Consider the following 12,819-nt stretch of genomic DNA (forward strand, 5'->3'; position numbering starts at 1 on the left):
AAAATGGCTATTTGAACAATGTCTAAAACTTGGTATTACAAGCACTTCCTGTGTCTCTTTGCCTCTTTAAGAAGAATCGCTTTATGTATCCCCCAACTGTAAGTCGCTTTGGATAAAAGCATCTGCAAAATGACTAAATGTAACTGTAAATTATAATGGATGCATTGTCTCTTAAAGTGACTGCACCTAATTTAGCTACTAGCTGCTGTCGGTGTCCTTAATGTTAATTCAAGAAAATGAAAGAAAGAAAATCGCTCACTGCTCTTGACTGAATTACTTTGTAGTTTTAACAAGAATTAATCCACAGTCAAACCAAAAAATATACAGACACCAGATATAATTTTTGATATTTTTTTTTACTCGTGGGTGCAAGACACTATAGTTCATTTATGTAAGTGAGTAAAGCAGAATAAAGTATACATACTAACATGTAGCTTTTGACATATTATACCTAAAAATTCTTCATACAGTGGACTACCATTAAAACTGATAAAAAAAAATTGGGACCAAAAATTATTCAGACACTTTGACCTGACCATGTTTTGCTTAAGTGTTTTTTCTCTTATTGCTAATGCTACCTTTTTACACCTCAGACTGAACAAAATAAAGCCTTGCTTAGTAATTGTTCAAGAAAGCATTGATAGTTGTGTAAATATTGTCATACTAACAGTTTATGGATTTTATGAAGATTTAAGTATTTATGAAGACTACGCAGTGCTATTTAAATGTAAATAGCACAAATAAATAAATAGAACGAACATACAATTTAAACAATTTCAAAGGGCCCACTGGTACAACCTGCACAGGTGCGCCACAATCCCCAGCTCTGACTCTGTAGGCTATAGCTGGTGAAGTGTTAAAGCAAAAATTGTTCACTCAAATTTCCAAATACCAATATTCCAAATGAAATTTTTATAAACTTCAAATTTAAGATGTTTATCATTACATAGAGACTTTTATCACACACTTTGTCTTTTGTGTGTCATCTCATGCTGATGGGAGCTGCTGAAATATTTTTATACCACGTCTGGAATGAGTAGCCTAAATATTCAACTTTTTTAATCTGCAAAGAAAAGCAACCTCTGCTCGCGTGAAAGAATTTGCTAGTTACTGCAATATGACCATCGTTGCACGCTATAGCCTCCGTGGTGACGTCATGTCATTACGTGTAGTGGATTACCTCACACACAGTGACTTTCACAAATGGCGTCATAAACACCGGTTTGCTTCCTAGCTCTGCACTGTTGGCCAATGACAGCTGCTCGCATGCATCCGTGGCGCGTGGCTTTGTGCTAGAACTGAGAACAGCGGGATTTGTGCAGTGTCTATGTTGTTGTTTTGTATTAGGAATTCCCCGACATCATCTCACAGCGAGAACTCGTGTTTCACAATTGAGAGGTAAGGCAGCTCGCGTGCACGAGAACGCAAATGTGTGTTTAAATCTCTGAGCGCGAGCACATATTTGCAGACATCATACTTTGAAAAGCAGATTAGTGAAATGTATTTACGTTAGCATTTTATATATATATATATGTACGTTTAAATGTATGAGCGCGAGCACATATTTGCATTTATATATATATATAATAGATTAGGTCCACCTGTGGTGGGTTCCTCTGTCAAGAACAGTACGAATATTTATAAAAAATATTAAAAGGGCTATAAATAAGCATGCTCTCCTGCTGCGTCGTACTGCTTGACCTCGTTGACCCTGATGACCTAACCTTGTACATGTCTTTATCTGTATTCTTCTTAAGAAGTGGCTTCTTCAACATTTGCATAGCCATTGCATATTTTACCCATTGCATATTGCGTTTAGCTTAGATGTAAACAAATTTACTGAAAGAGGGCAGGGAGCTTTAGTGGTATGTGGAGGCTATCCTTCATATATCTAAAGCTAAGCTCACCTGGTTGTAACCCATGATAAGACAAGATAACATTGCCTTAACCATGTACTGTCCTGTGTTAAGCATTTGAACAAAACACTACCAACTTTACCTTTTGACTCTTTGTATTAGTATTAGTATTTATTGGTATTGGTTGAAATTAAATATTTAAGTATGCACGCTCAGTTTCTCTGTTTAAATGACCTTTGCTGTCTGGTCACATAAAGTTAATCTTTGAAAACTTAAAAAAAAAATTATATCACTGTTAAATGTAATCTTTAGCAAATCTCAGATCTCACTTGTAGCATTTCAGATGTTTGATTTGAGGTTTTAGAGTTTAATATATTAATGTGGGTCCCAAATCACATACTTATGCACTATTCTATGATGTTTTGTAGTATAAATAGTGCGTTCACACTGAAAATTCCAAAAAGGAAAAAGTGCACTTTAAATACCCGGATGATGCACCTAACTGAAAAAATGAAGTAAAGAAGTGATAAGTGTATGTGTAACTGAAAAAACTAAGTGTATAATGTTGGACACTTTATGCACTTAACTGTTGCTACAATTATTAATGACATAATAACCTTATCAAATCACAAAGTACATTGGGCATAAGTGCATAGTGTATAAATGTATAGTATATAGTGCGTCATTTAGTATGCAGTAATAGTTTTAATATTGGTCATTTATTAATTATTGGCCATAGCATAAGATAATTACATGCTTATCTGTATTGATCGTATTGAATATTGTGTGCATCAATAGCACTTTAAATACCCGGATGATGCACCTAACTGAAAAAATGAAGACACAAATATGAGACATGATTGCATTTATTTGGAAGTGGAAGTGATTCTCCTAATTTTGTATGAAATTGATTTTATATTTGCACAGAGTGGATGTCAATATTGTATTTATTTTCTAAATATTTCTCAGTTTTATTGATTAAAAGTTTTCCTGATGCTTTAAATAATCCAACAGCATCATTGGTTTTAATGTAACTTTTTTTCACAACAACAAGGCATCACATTTCTGTTTTCAGAGCAAGTGACATCAGTATTTGACCTCTAAATGAAATTTAATATCCATTGTCAGAGGACAGTTGAAAACATAATGGCAGTCACTGCTGTTCTGGCTCAATGCTACTGACCTTGGTAAAAAGACACTTGTTTAAAACATGGTCCAGAGAAGGAATCTGTCCATTCAGCACCTCGTATACATTTTAATGCCAAAGCTGAAGTAGCACTAAACACAGCTATGAACGTTGAATAAAACATTTTGAAAAAAATGAATTGAGCATGGTAACACACATATATATCTATATCTGAACATCTAAATTGAAGATGTTGTTTTGTCAGATTTTAGTCCTCATTATCAGATGATCTACTGATGTATTAGAATATAAGAATATTTACATATGCATTTATCTATAGCTTCAAAGGTTCAGCTTTTTCACAAGGTTTTTTGCATGACATAAGTGGTGTGACATAAAAAACTTCAGCTGCTCCAAGCAAGTCTATCACCACAATCTGTAAGACCCGAAGTGACAGAGAGGATGGAAATGTTCCTGTCTCTGTACTTCAAGGACAGGGCCTGTAGCTGAGGTTTGCCATCACCAACTTCAGCATCTATCACTTCCATTTCCAGTGATGTTCCTTGAGCTGTGGGTGCAAGTTTCAGTAAAGTGTTGAATGTTTAGTTGGATGGAACAAACCCTGTCATGCAATGTCACTTTATACAGCCCAGACAGAAACCGGAGCTTATCTATAGAAAGTGTTCCTTCACCTCTGTATCCCTGGCACCAAAGTGATAGTTAAGCCTGGTGGAACCGGTAAGGTGATGAGGTATTCCACTGTTCCATGTGAGTGCTCTTACGTGGTCATTAAAGTGTATGAAGTAGCATTTTAAGTGCATTTGGTTCCTTATTTTGTCATTCAAAGTGAATTTAAGTATTTTTTTATTCCATGGACAAGTAAGCTGAGGCTTGCTAAAGGTGACAACTCTTGAATTTTAATTGTAAAAGCTCTGGAAAGTGCTTTTACAGTAGGTTCAAACCCAGCCTGGCCAGAATCTCATCACTATTAAAAATAAAATGAGACTTTTTATCTAGTGCAGAACTACTATATAGAAAACAAAACTAAACAGATGGTTTAAGCTCATTTTAAAAAAGAACAGCATTTTAAACAATCATTTGAAAGAACAGTCTTAGAACATTTTCTTTTAGCTGTTATTTACATGCCCTGTAAATTGATCACCATTCCAGACAGTATATCCATAAAGCATGCTGGGAAGTAGACACGATGATTCAGCATGAATGTTTTGTGATAGTTTTCAAAAAGACAATAGTCAGTTCTTAGGTGAAATGCTTATCTTACTCAATTCTGATTAACAGCTCAAACAACTCAAAATAAAGGTTGTTTATGGGCATTTCTGGTTCCATGAATAAACTTAAACATCCTTGGAACCTTTCCATTCCACAAAAGGTTCTGTATAGTGGAGCTAAAACACTAAAAAAATGGTTCTTTTAAGAACTGTTCACCGAAATGTTCTTTGGGGAACCCTTAATAGTTGCCTTAATAAATCACTGCAAGAACTTCCTTTTGGAACCTTCATTTTTAAGAGTAAAGAATCAAATGGTTCATCAGAATAATGACAGTTTTGAAAAGCTGTGTAATTTTTAGATGCATCACACATACTTGGCTTAATCCAGATCAAATATTTGTATAAAACTGTTTGTGAAATCCAGTAGAATACATATTGTCGCTCCAAGTCACAATGTGGAATTTTAGCAAGAATGCTTTGCATCACAAGTCAGCTCTATCAGTCAAGCACCACACTTTTAGAAAGAAAATCATTAACAACAGACTGTTATCTGTCGCTAATTCTCTTCTAACTAGAGATAAATCGGTTCTTTTCCTAATACAGATTTATCTTTCAAGAGTGCATTACAAACCAATGGATCATCACAGAAAAGAGCAACAGCAGTAGCAGTCAAGCAATATGAAGAACCTGTATATTTGTTAATTTAAAGGGATAAAATTCTGTCATTAATTACTCACCCTCCATGTCATTCCAAATCTTCAGAACACAAATTAAGATATTTTAAGCCCGAGACACACTGCACGCGAGTCAACATTGGCATCGTGAAACAATCGTGGCGATTTCTGTGATCGTGGCTCCTATTCGGTGGTCCTACAGTATGTCGTACAGTGAGAGAGGTTCAAAGACGGCTGTTGTCACAGTCTTGCAACCAAACATAGCCTACGATAATTTTCTGGCAGTGTCAGAAATTCAGCATGATCATTGCACAATGTGTTTGCAGTTACGACCCACGTTTACTGACCAACCAATAAAAATGTGCCATGAAATCAACGCGACATGGCACTGAACCATGAAACTGCTTACCTCATTCCTTCCTCTTTCGCCGCTTCCACTTTTTTTCAGCACACATAAAAACTAAAACTGTCAAAATGTGATTCATTATGCTCTTTTTGTTTACCACTAACGCATGCTAATGACGTTTTATCCTTCTATAGAAACGTGCGCCGTTGCCTACGAGTCAATAGGTGTCATCATCGTACAGTCTATATGCATGTCGCACAGTGTGACCAGCGATGATCTTATAGGATTGCTAAAATCGTGCAGTGTGTAGAAGGATTTAGATGAAATCCGAGAGCTCTCTGACCCTCCCATAGACAGCAATGTAATTAACACGATCAAGGTCCAGAAACATAGCAAGGACATTGTTAAAATAATCCATGTGACATCAGGGGTTCAACCGTAATTTTACGAAGTTACAAGAATACTTTTTGTGCACAAAGAAAACAAAAATAATGACTTTATTCAACAATTTGTCTCCTCTGCGTCACCCTGGCACCATTTTGGAAAGTATCCATATGTAAACAACGTATGTATGCAGATTATGTTGTTTACTCTTTGATCCGAACGTAAACAATGTATCTGAGTACATAATTTGCATACGTATGTGCTTTTGCGTAACTTTCCCTTAATTGAATTAAATTTGCGTAATTTTAAATTAATTGAATTAAAAAAATTGTTTGCCTGACGGTTAAATTGACATTGTCCACGATATCTCCACAGACCTACCTCTTTACATCTATATAAGGCTGCTCTGAATGGCTTTTGCTTACTTTACTCAGCACTTAAATATCAGCATTCATTACGCTTTTGTGTTTCAACCTCAAATACTTTCCCTCGTATTCACACAGTCACACACACACACACACACACACACACACACACATTCAGAGTTGATGATCTGCAAAGCCGGGTAGCAGATTCGCTGAGCTTGGAAAGGAATACATTACTGCAAGCCAAAGCACTGACAACATCCTGAGAGCACTCCTCCCTTTCTCTCTCTTCCCTGTCTGTCTCTTCCTTTCTCTATCTTACACCTTTCAGACAGGATTCAGCTCAGCCCATCGGTGTTTCAACAGTGAAAGCCAAGCTGGAGTTATCAGGCAGAAACACAGCACAAGACACCGGTAAGTGTGCATCTGCAGTATGTCTTTTTATCCATACTAGAGTGGTATCTGTAGTCTTTTTTTACATTTAATGCCAGAAACCTTTGTGTTCTTTGATGCTTAGTGAGAGTTCTGTTCTGTGGGAAATAACCTTAACAAATGTTATGTCTGATAATGTTAGAAGAGATATATTGCATCTTTATTTGTACGCTGATGCATCTCTTATGTGTATACTCATGTTTTAACACTCAGTAGGTGATCACCGTCTACTTTTGCATAGTTTTGGCTTCAGTTCAAACTCTGCACTGTGATTGGCTCACTGCAGTCATAGGGTTGCCAGGTGCCTCATATATATACTGTATTTTCACTGGAGTGAGATGATTGTTATAATCCAGATGATCTATTCTGGAGTATATGAGAAGAAGAAGGTGGATAGCAGTTACTAAAGTGACTGGACTATCAGCTCAGCTTTTTGCTGCTCTGTGTTGATGAGTTAAAGGGTTAGTTCACCCAAAAATTAAAAATCATGTTGTCATTACTCTCATGTCATTCTAAACCTGTATGACTTTGTGTCTTCAGTAGAAGATAATAGCAGATATTTTGTAAAAGTCTCAGTCAAAAAATAACATCTTTTGTGTTCTACAGAAGTGATACAAATTTGGATTGACATTAGGGTGAACTGTCACTTTAAAAGTGTTATTTAATGCAGTATCGTGTTGAATTGCATTTAAATGGATTTACACAACTGTATACTTAGTTATGAATCATACCATACTGGTTTTGTCAGAATGGCACTTTGAAGTTTTTCACAATTTAATAATTGATTTACAGATCCGTATGAATTCTTATAACACATTTTATATGATCTATATTCTATATATCAGTAAATGTAGAGTGCTCTTTTACTGTAAAGACCTTGATTCAAGATGAGTCTTATGTGTGAATGTTTTGACTTATAGCTCAATCCCCAAAATCTGTTGTCATCTGTCATCTCTAAAATCCTAAAATAGGATGTTAAAACTTAAAAATGGATGAAGACTTTTTCAAGTATGTCCAATTTATTGCAAAAACTGAATCAATTCCATTATAATCACTGAAGCTGTTTGTCATCCTACTAATAGACAACTTTTTGTGATTAGTAGATCAGTGACATTTTCAAGTTTAACTTTTTAAAATAAAATATAAAGATAATAATAAAATGTAACTTTTTATTATGTTTGCCTGATGGCTGAATTGACATTGTCACAGTATCTCCACTAAAGACTGGAGATATAAGATAATAATAAACTCCACATTCAAAGCAATACCTTTATAATATCAGTCCCTTAATTGCTGAGTCAGTCAGTGACTTAACACTTCTGTATGAATGGGCCTTCAGTCTTTCAAGGCAGCATAATGTTCTAAATTCAAGTGAGCTTTTAAGACAACCAAGTGAATTTATATTTTATATCCATACTTATTTCTTAGTATTGATCAGAAGTAAACAAAATTAACCAATGGAGAGAGAGAGGCAAAAAAGAAAAAAACATCTTGGATGCATTCCTAATGAGGACTGGCACGAGGACAGCCAGCACTTTCTGGTTTCTTCAGCTGCTCTTAAAAGCCCTTGGGGGTCTTCAATAGACACTGACCACCACTCAGCTCATCTCTAACACACAGCAGAGTTAGGAGCCACCCCACAAAGCACTGTAGAGGAGTTGAAGGAGTGCTGAGAGAGAGAGAGTGAGAGCATGCTGACAATGCAGTACACTGCCCAGAATCCTGATGAGGCAACAGTGAGGCATCACTGCATTATGATCTCAAAGCCTGCCCAACCTCTCCCTCTCTAAACCTGACTCACTCCATATGTCTGAAGGGTGGATCACTCTGTTTCCCTGCCTACTTTTTTTCAGCTAGGATGTTGTGTAACCTTATGCATGCTGTAAACACTGATACAGATGATAAATGTAATAATGTTCTGTTGCCATTTTTAAATTATAGAGCTTACATGCACGTGCATATTAATGGAAGTTACAGTATTTATGAGCTGGGAAGTCATAATTTTGAATCAGGTGCATTCATGTCACATTGATCAGAGCAAGATGGCGATTCCCTTTGTCTACAACAAATTCAGCGAAAATTTTAATTTTACTTCCACAAAATTATAAATACAGAATGCACATCAGTTTTTATTTTATTTTGGACATGCTAGTTTTATCGTAAATGAAAATAATATTACCCTCGGTCTCACAGACAAGGCTTAAGCCTAGTCCCAGATTTAAATGTAAGTCTGAGCTGTTTTAACAGAAAGAAACTTGCACTGACTGATCTTAAAATATATCAGTGCCTTTGCTTTGTTTCAAGACGCACACCAGTAATGTTATTTTCTTAGGCACGTTTTTAAATATTACTTAAAGCTGCAGTCCGTAAGTTTTGCCTTTTTGTTGCCATCTCTGTTTGAAAACCTGCAATTGCAGCTGTTTGCAGAATTATCTTCCTTGTGGGCTGTGCTCCGGCACAGCTCCAGGGCAGATGAATCTAATATTTTGAAGAGTATGTGTGGCAGTCAGTCACCGCATCGGTGTGGATTTTTACTGTACTTAGCAATCACAGATTCAAGCCTACGTCTTGGAATATATGACCCAAATAAGAATTTCCACCGGATATTGTCATCTGAATAAGTAAGTAACAAGTCTGCCATGTTTGTTCTGACCAACTGAGGAAAAAAGCATTACAATAAATCACAATTACAATTAATCTCTTATTGTCAAACCATTCAAATTTCATATAAAGAAATAATTTTAACCCCAAAAGCAAACTATGATCCCTTTGAACTGGTTGTCTTTAAAATACAAATATTATGTAATCCCAGGCTATCTGTAATCAGAAGCACATTTAAAACTGGAATATAATTTCATTTCATTCACATGTGTTTCTTAAACACATAGTCCTTTCTGGATTACAATCCGCCATCAAAATGATACAACGATACATACCTCACATGCGAAAGCCTAGTAGCCGGGACAACTTCTTTATGTTTACAGACATGACATAATGACGCAGTGCCATGCTTGAGTTTCCCGCGAAAACCTTCCCGTACCACTCAAATTACTAAAAATTATTATAAGCTAAACTGTTGTGAATCGGGCTAAAGTTAGGCAATAGTTTTGAACACTGGCTGGTTATGTACTTGCTCAAATATTGATTTCGGATCATTTTTTACCCAAAAAGTTATGGACTTCAGCTTTAAATATCCTAATTGAGCTATGGCCTAATCCTGGCTTAGTCTAAGCCCTTGTCTGTGAAACCAGGCCATACTGTATTTATTAATTTGAATACATTTATCATCAATATAGACATTGCATCTATTTTCCCACTGACACTTACCTATATTGGAAACTGTGGGCTTAAAGTTTTAAATTTCACCTCTCGTGGTTTTGACTTTGTGGTGGAGTTCATGTGCATTCAACTTGTAAATACAATCTTTCCGACATGACTTATGAAAAATAGCCTCCTGGCTAATTCTGGTGCATTTAAAGCCATGCTCATTAATGTGCATTGCCCATGTAAACAAAGAAACTAAACTTCAATGCACTGTAAAAGCTGATATAAACTGAAATCTAGAAAACTAGTTCTTCATTTTGCATTATAACATTTCTTTGTTCTACATTCAATTATTAAATAATTAATATTTTCTTCATATTAACTTATTTCACAATTCTAAAAGAGCAAAAAAAAAAAAAAAAAAATAGTACTTTAAATCCTATATTTTTAATGTTGCCTCAGATTTTTGGACCTCACAGGATATGGACATTCCTGAATCATGATCAAATGTCAGTATGCCTCAAGATCCACTGATATTCTGGTTTTGTTTTTGAAAGGAACTGCGGAGTCATGGAAATGACCTGCCACTCTGTTTGTGTGCTTGTGTGTGTGTGCTGCAGTGGTGCTCATGTCTGACTGTGTATCGCAGCCAATACTATTCCCTCCCCCCACACTTTGCCACACGTAACAGCATGAGACAGCAGAAATGTGAACTTGATATGATAAATCTGACTTCCATTCCCTTGTTCTCATCCCTCTTCCACATTCTCTCTTGTTTTCTCCATTTAAAAAAAAAAGCAAGTATCCACTAAATGTCTTACAACCGAGTTGTTATTGAGCAGTGTGTCATTTGCTGTAGGACGTTGAACTGAAGAACATATGCAGGACAATACTGGCAGCTATTATGTCACATTAATGCTGCCTTATGTTTATAACCACCTACAGTATAGAAAGAAGTCACTTGCATTAAATTAATCAAAAAGACAGTAAAAACAGTAATATTATGGTATATTATTGCTAATTTGGTGCTCCGGAATCAATACAAATTGTATATTGTAAATGCTGTTACAGTAATTGAATATTTTATATAAATTTTGGTATGTCAAATTCCAACTTACTTTTGTAATGGAATGAACACTGACATTGCCATTGATTGCCATTGGCCCTTTACTGTAGGTTGTGTTGAACATACAGTGCATGATGCTCTTTGCTGCATCTGCTGTAGCTTAAGGCCAATCAATAACCCTGGCTGTTAAAATACATATGTAACATATAGTCTGTCATCCATGAAGTCTCTCTCTCTCTCTTCATATTGCGCATGTCTTCAAGTGACTTCATGTGTGCAGTGTGTTCAAGTCATGCAGGGTGATTACTAGCTCATGCCACCTGGCCTCTCAGAGGATACCTTTAGCAAACATATCTAGGGCCAGATTGTAGCTGTTGTCTCTTTGTCACATGGACATCCAAAACCAAAGTGTTAGCCATCAGTCTGAAGGGTTGGGTATCCTGATATGAGACGTGTTCCGATACAAGAGTCGCGGGACGTGATGCGATAAAGACTGATAAAACGTACCTAATTGTCGGTGTAGATTTCAGGAGGTTGTTTTAGGTTCTTTAGGGTGTGATACTGCATTTAGTTGATTTCTGTTTTGTGGCTTTATCTTAAAATATTGCTGTTTATTGGATAAATTGTGATCATTATTTGATATAAAATAACATTGTAATTGTATCATTGTAAATATAAACTTCAATGCTGTTTTCTGCAGTATTTCCTTCCTTCAGTTTTACTGTATTTTTTTGTTCTTTCTTATTATTATTCTTTATATAGTATGGTTTAAAAATAGGACTATTTAAACCAGAAAATAATCAGACAGTTTTAGGATTTTTAAACATAGACCAATCAGAATCAAGTTTTCCAAAGAGTTATGTGTAGAGTACAACAGTCAAAATGAAAAACTCAATTTATTTTCTTCATAGTGAAATTGATTTTTAACAATAACTTCTAAACCTTCCAAGACAGACCTACTATGAGCTCCAAGGTTGTTAATCGATGCAGTACATGCTTTTGTTGAAACCATCTTTTTGCACTATTTCCTTTTTTTGTTTTTTAACACAGTTGTTTAATGGTTTATGGCGATAAAGGGTTGTAGTTCTTTCCCTCATTAAAGCCATTAAAGGAATAGTTCACCCAAAAATTGTCATTATTTACTCACCCTTGTGTCATTCCAATACTGTATGAGTTTCTTTCTTACAGTATGTTGAACATAAAATAAGATATTTTGAAGAATGCTGGTAATAGGGAAGGAAATACGATGGAAGTCAGTGGGGACCATCAACCATGTTTGGTTCTTCAAAATTCAAATTTCAAAATACCTTCTTTTGTGTTCAACATATAAGAAAGAAACTTATTTACAGGTTTGGAATGACATGAGGGTGAGTGACTGATGACAAATGACTAATGCACTCTATTAAGTGTATGACCCCACAATCTTCCCCTCTTTTCTGCTCTTTCTTTCGCTCTGCAGTAGCATCAGTACTCCACCTGCCAAACAGAGCTGTGTAAAGTGTCGACCCTACGCTTTCTCTCACTTCTCTTGTCCTGAATGTTTTATGTCTGCAGTTTATAATGTACTGCTGGTAAAATTCTGCCAGGCTGGAGACGGGCCAGTTGGCCATGCAGTGAGAGGAGACAGCACGTGGACCTCGTCAGGCTTTCAACAGAGTCATGCTTGTTCAGTAATATTCAGAGTTCACTCATGCTGTAAACAACACACAAGGATTACAGTTTGACACCTCAAGTAGTTATTTGGCATTGTTGTTTTAAGGTACATTGATCAAAAGTTTGGAATTCTGTGATACGCAATGATAATTCTTGTTCCAGTTTCCAATCCATGAACTAACAAACAGGGTGCACTTTTGTGTCTCTTTTTAATGTTATTAAAGCATTACAGGCTCATATCCTGTGTTTTTATATTGTTGTGTGAACTATTGGATATTGCAGAAAAACATATTTAGTTAATCCCAAAAATAATATAATATTGTTATTGGACTTCTGTGCAAGTCACAGTTTGTCCATGACGGACACCATGTTCAAGCATAAGGGTGTCCATCAGTGCACGTGGCACCTGGACACCCTAGGCCAG

The 12,819-nt window shown here is 35.9% G+C and overlaps 1 protein-coding gene and 1 long non-coding RNA gene across 2 annotated transcripts in view; one reads left to right on the top strand and one right to left on the bottom strand.

Annotated features, from left to right (window-relative positions):
- The window catches only part of LOC122142000, a 108,097-nt gene that overhangs the window by 74,612 nt on the left and 20,666 nt on the right, over positions 1-12,819 (bottom strand). The window lies entirely within an intron of this gene.
- The window catches only part of kcnab2b (potassium voltage-gated channel subfamily A regulatory beta subunit 2b), a 57,714-nt gene continuing 46,074 nt past the window's right edge, over positions 1,180-12,819 (top strand). Inside the window, exons 1-2 of the mRNA XM_042751185.1 lie at positions 1,180-1,398; positions 6,312-6,394. The gene's annotated coding sequence lies outside the window, so the exon portion shown is untranslated. The remainder of the gene's footprint in view (positions 1,399-6,311; positions 6,395-12,819) is intronic.

Source organism: Cyprinus carpio, chromosome B23 (assembly GCF_018340385.1).
Source record: "Cyprinus carpio isolate SPL01 chromosome B23, ASM1834038v1, whole genome shotgun sequence".
Taxonomy (NCBI): Eukaryota; Metazoa; Chordata; class Actinopteri; order Cypriniformes; family Cyprinidae; genus Cyprinus; species Cyprinus carpio.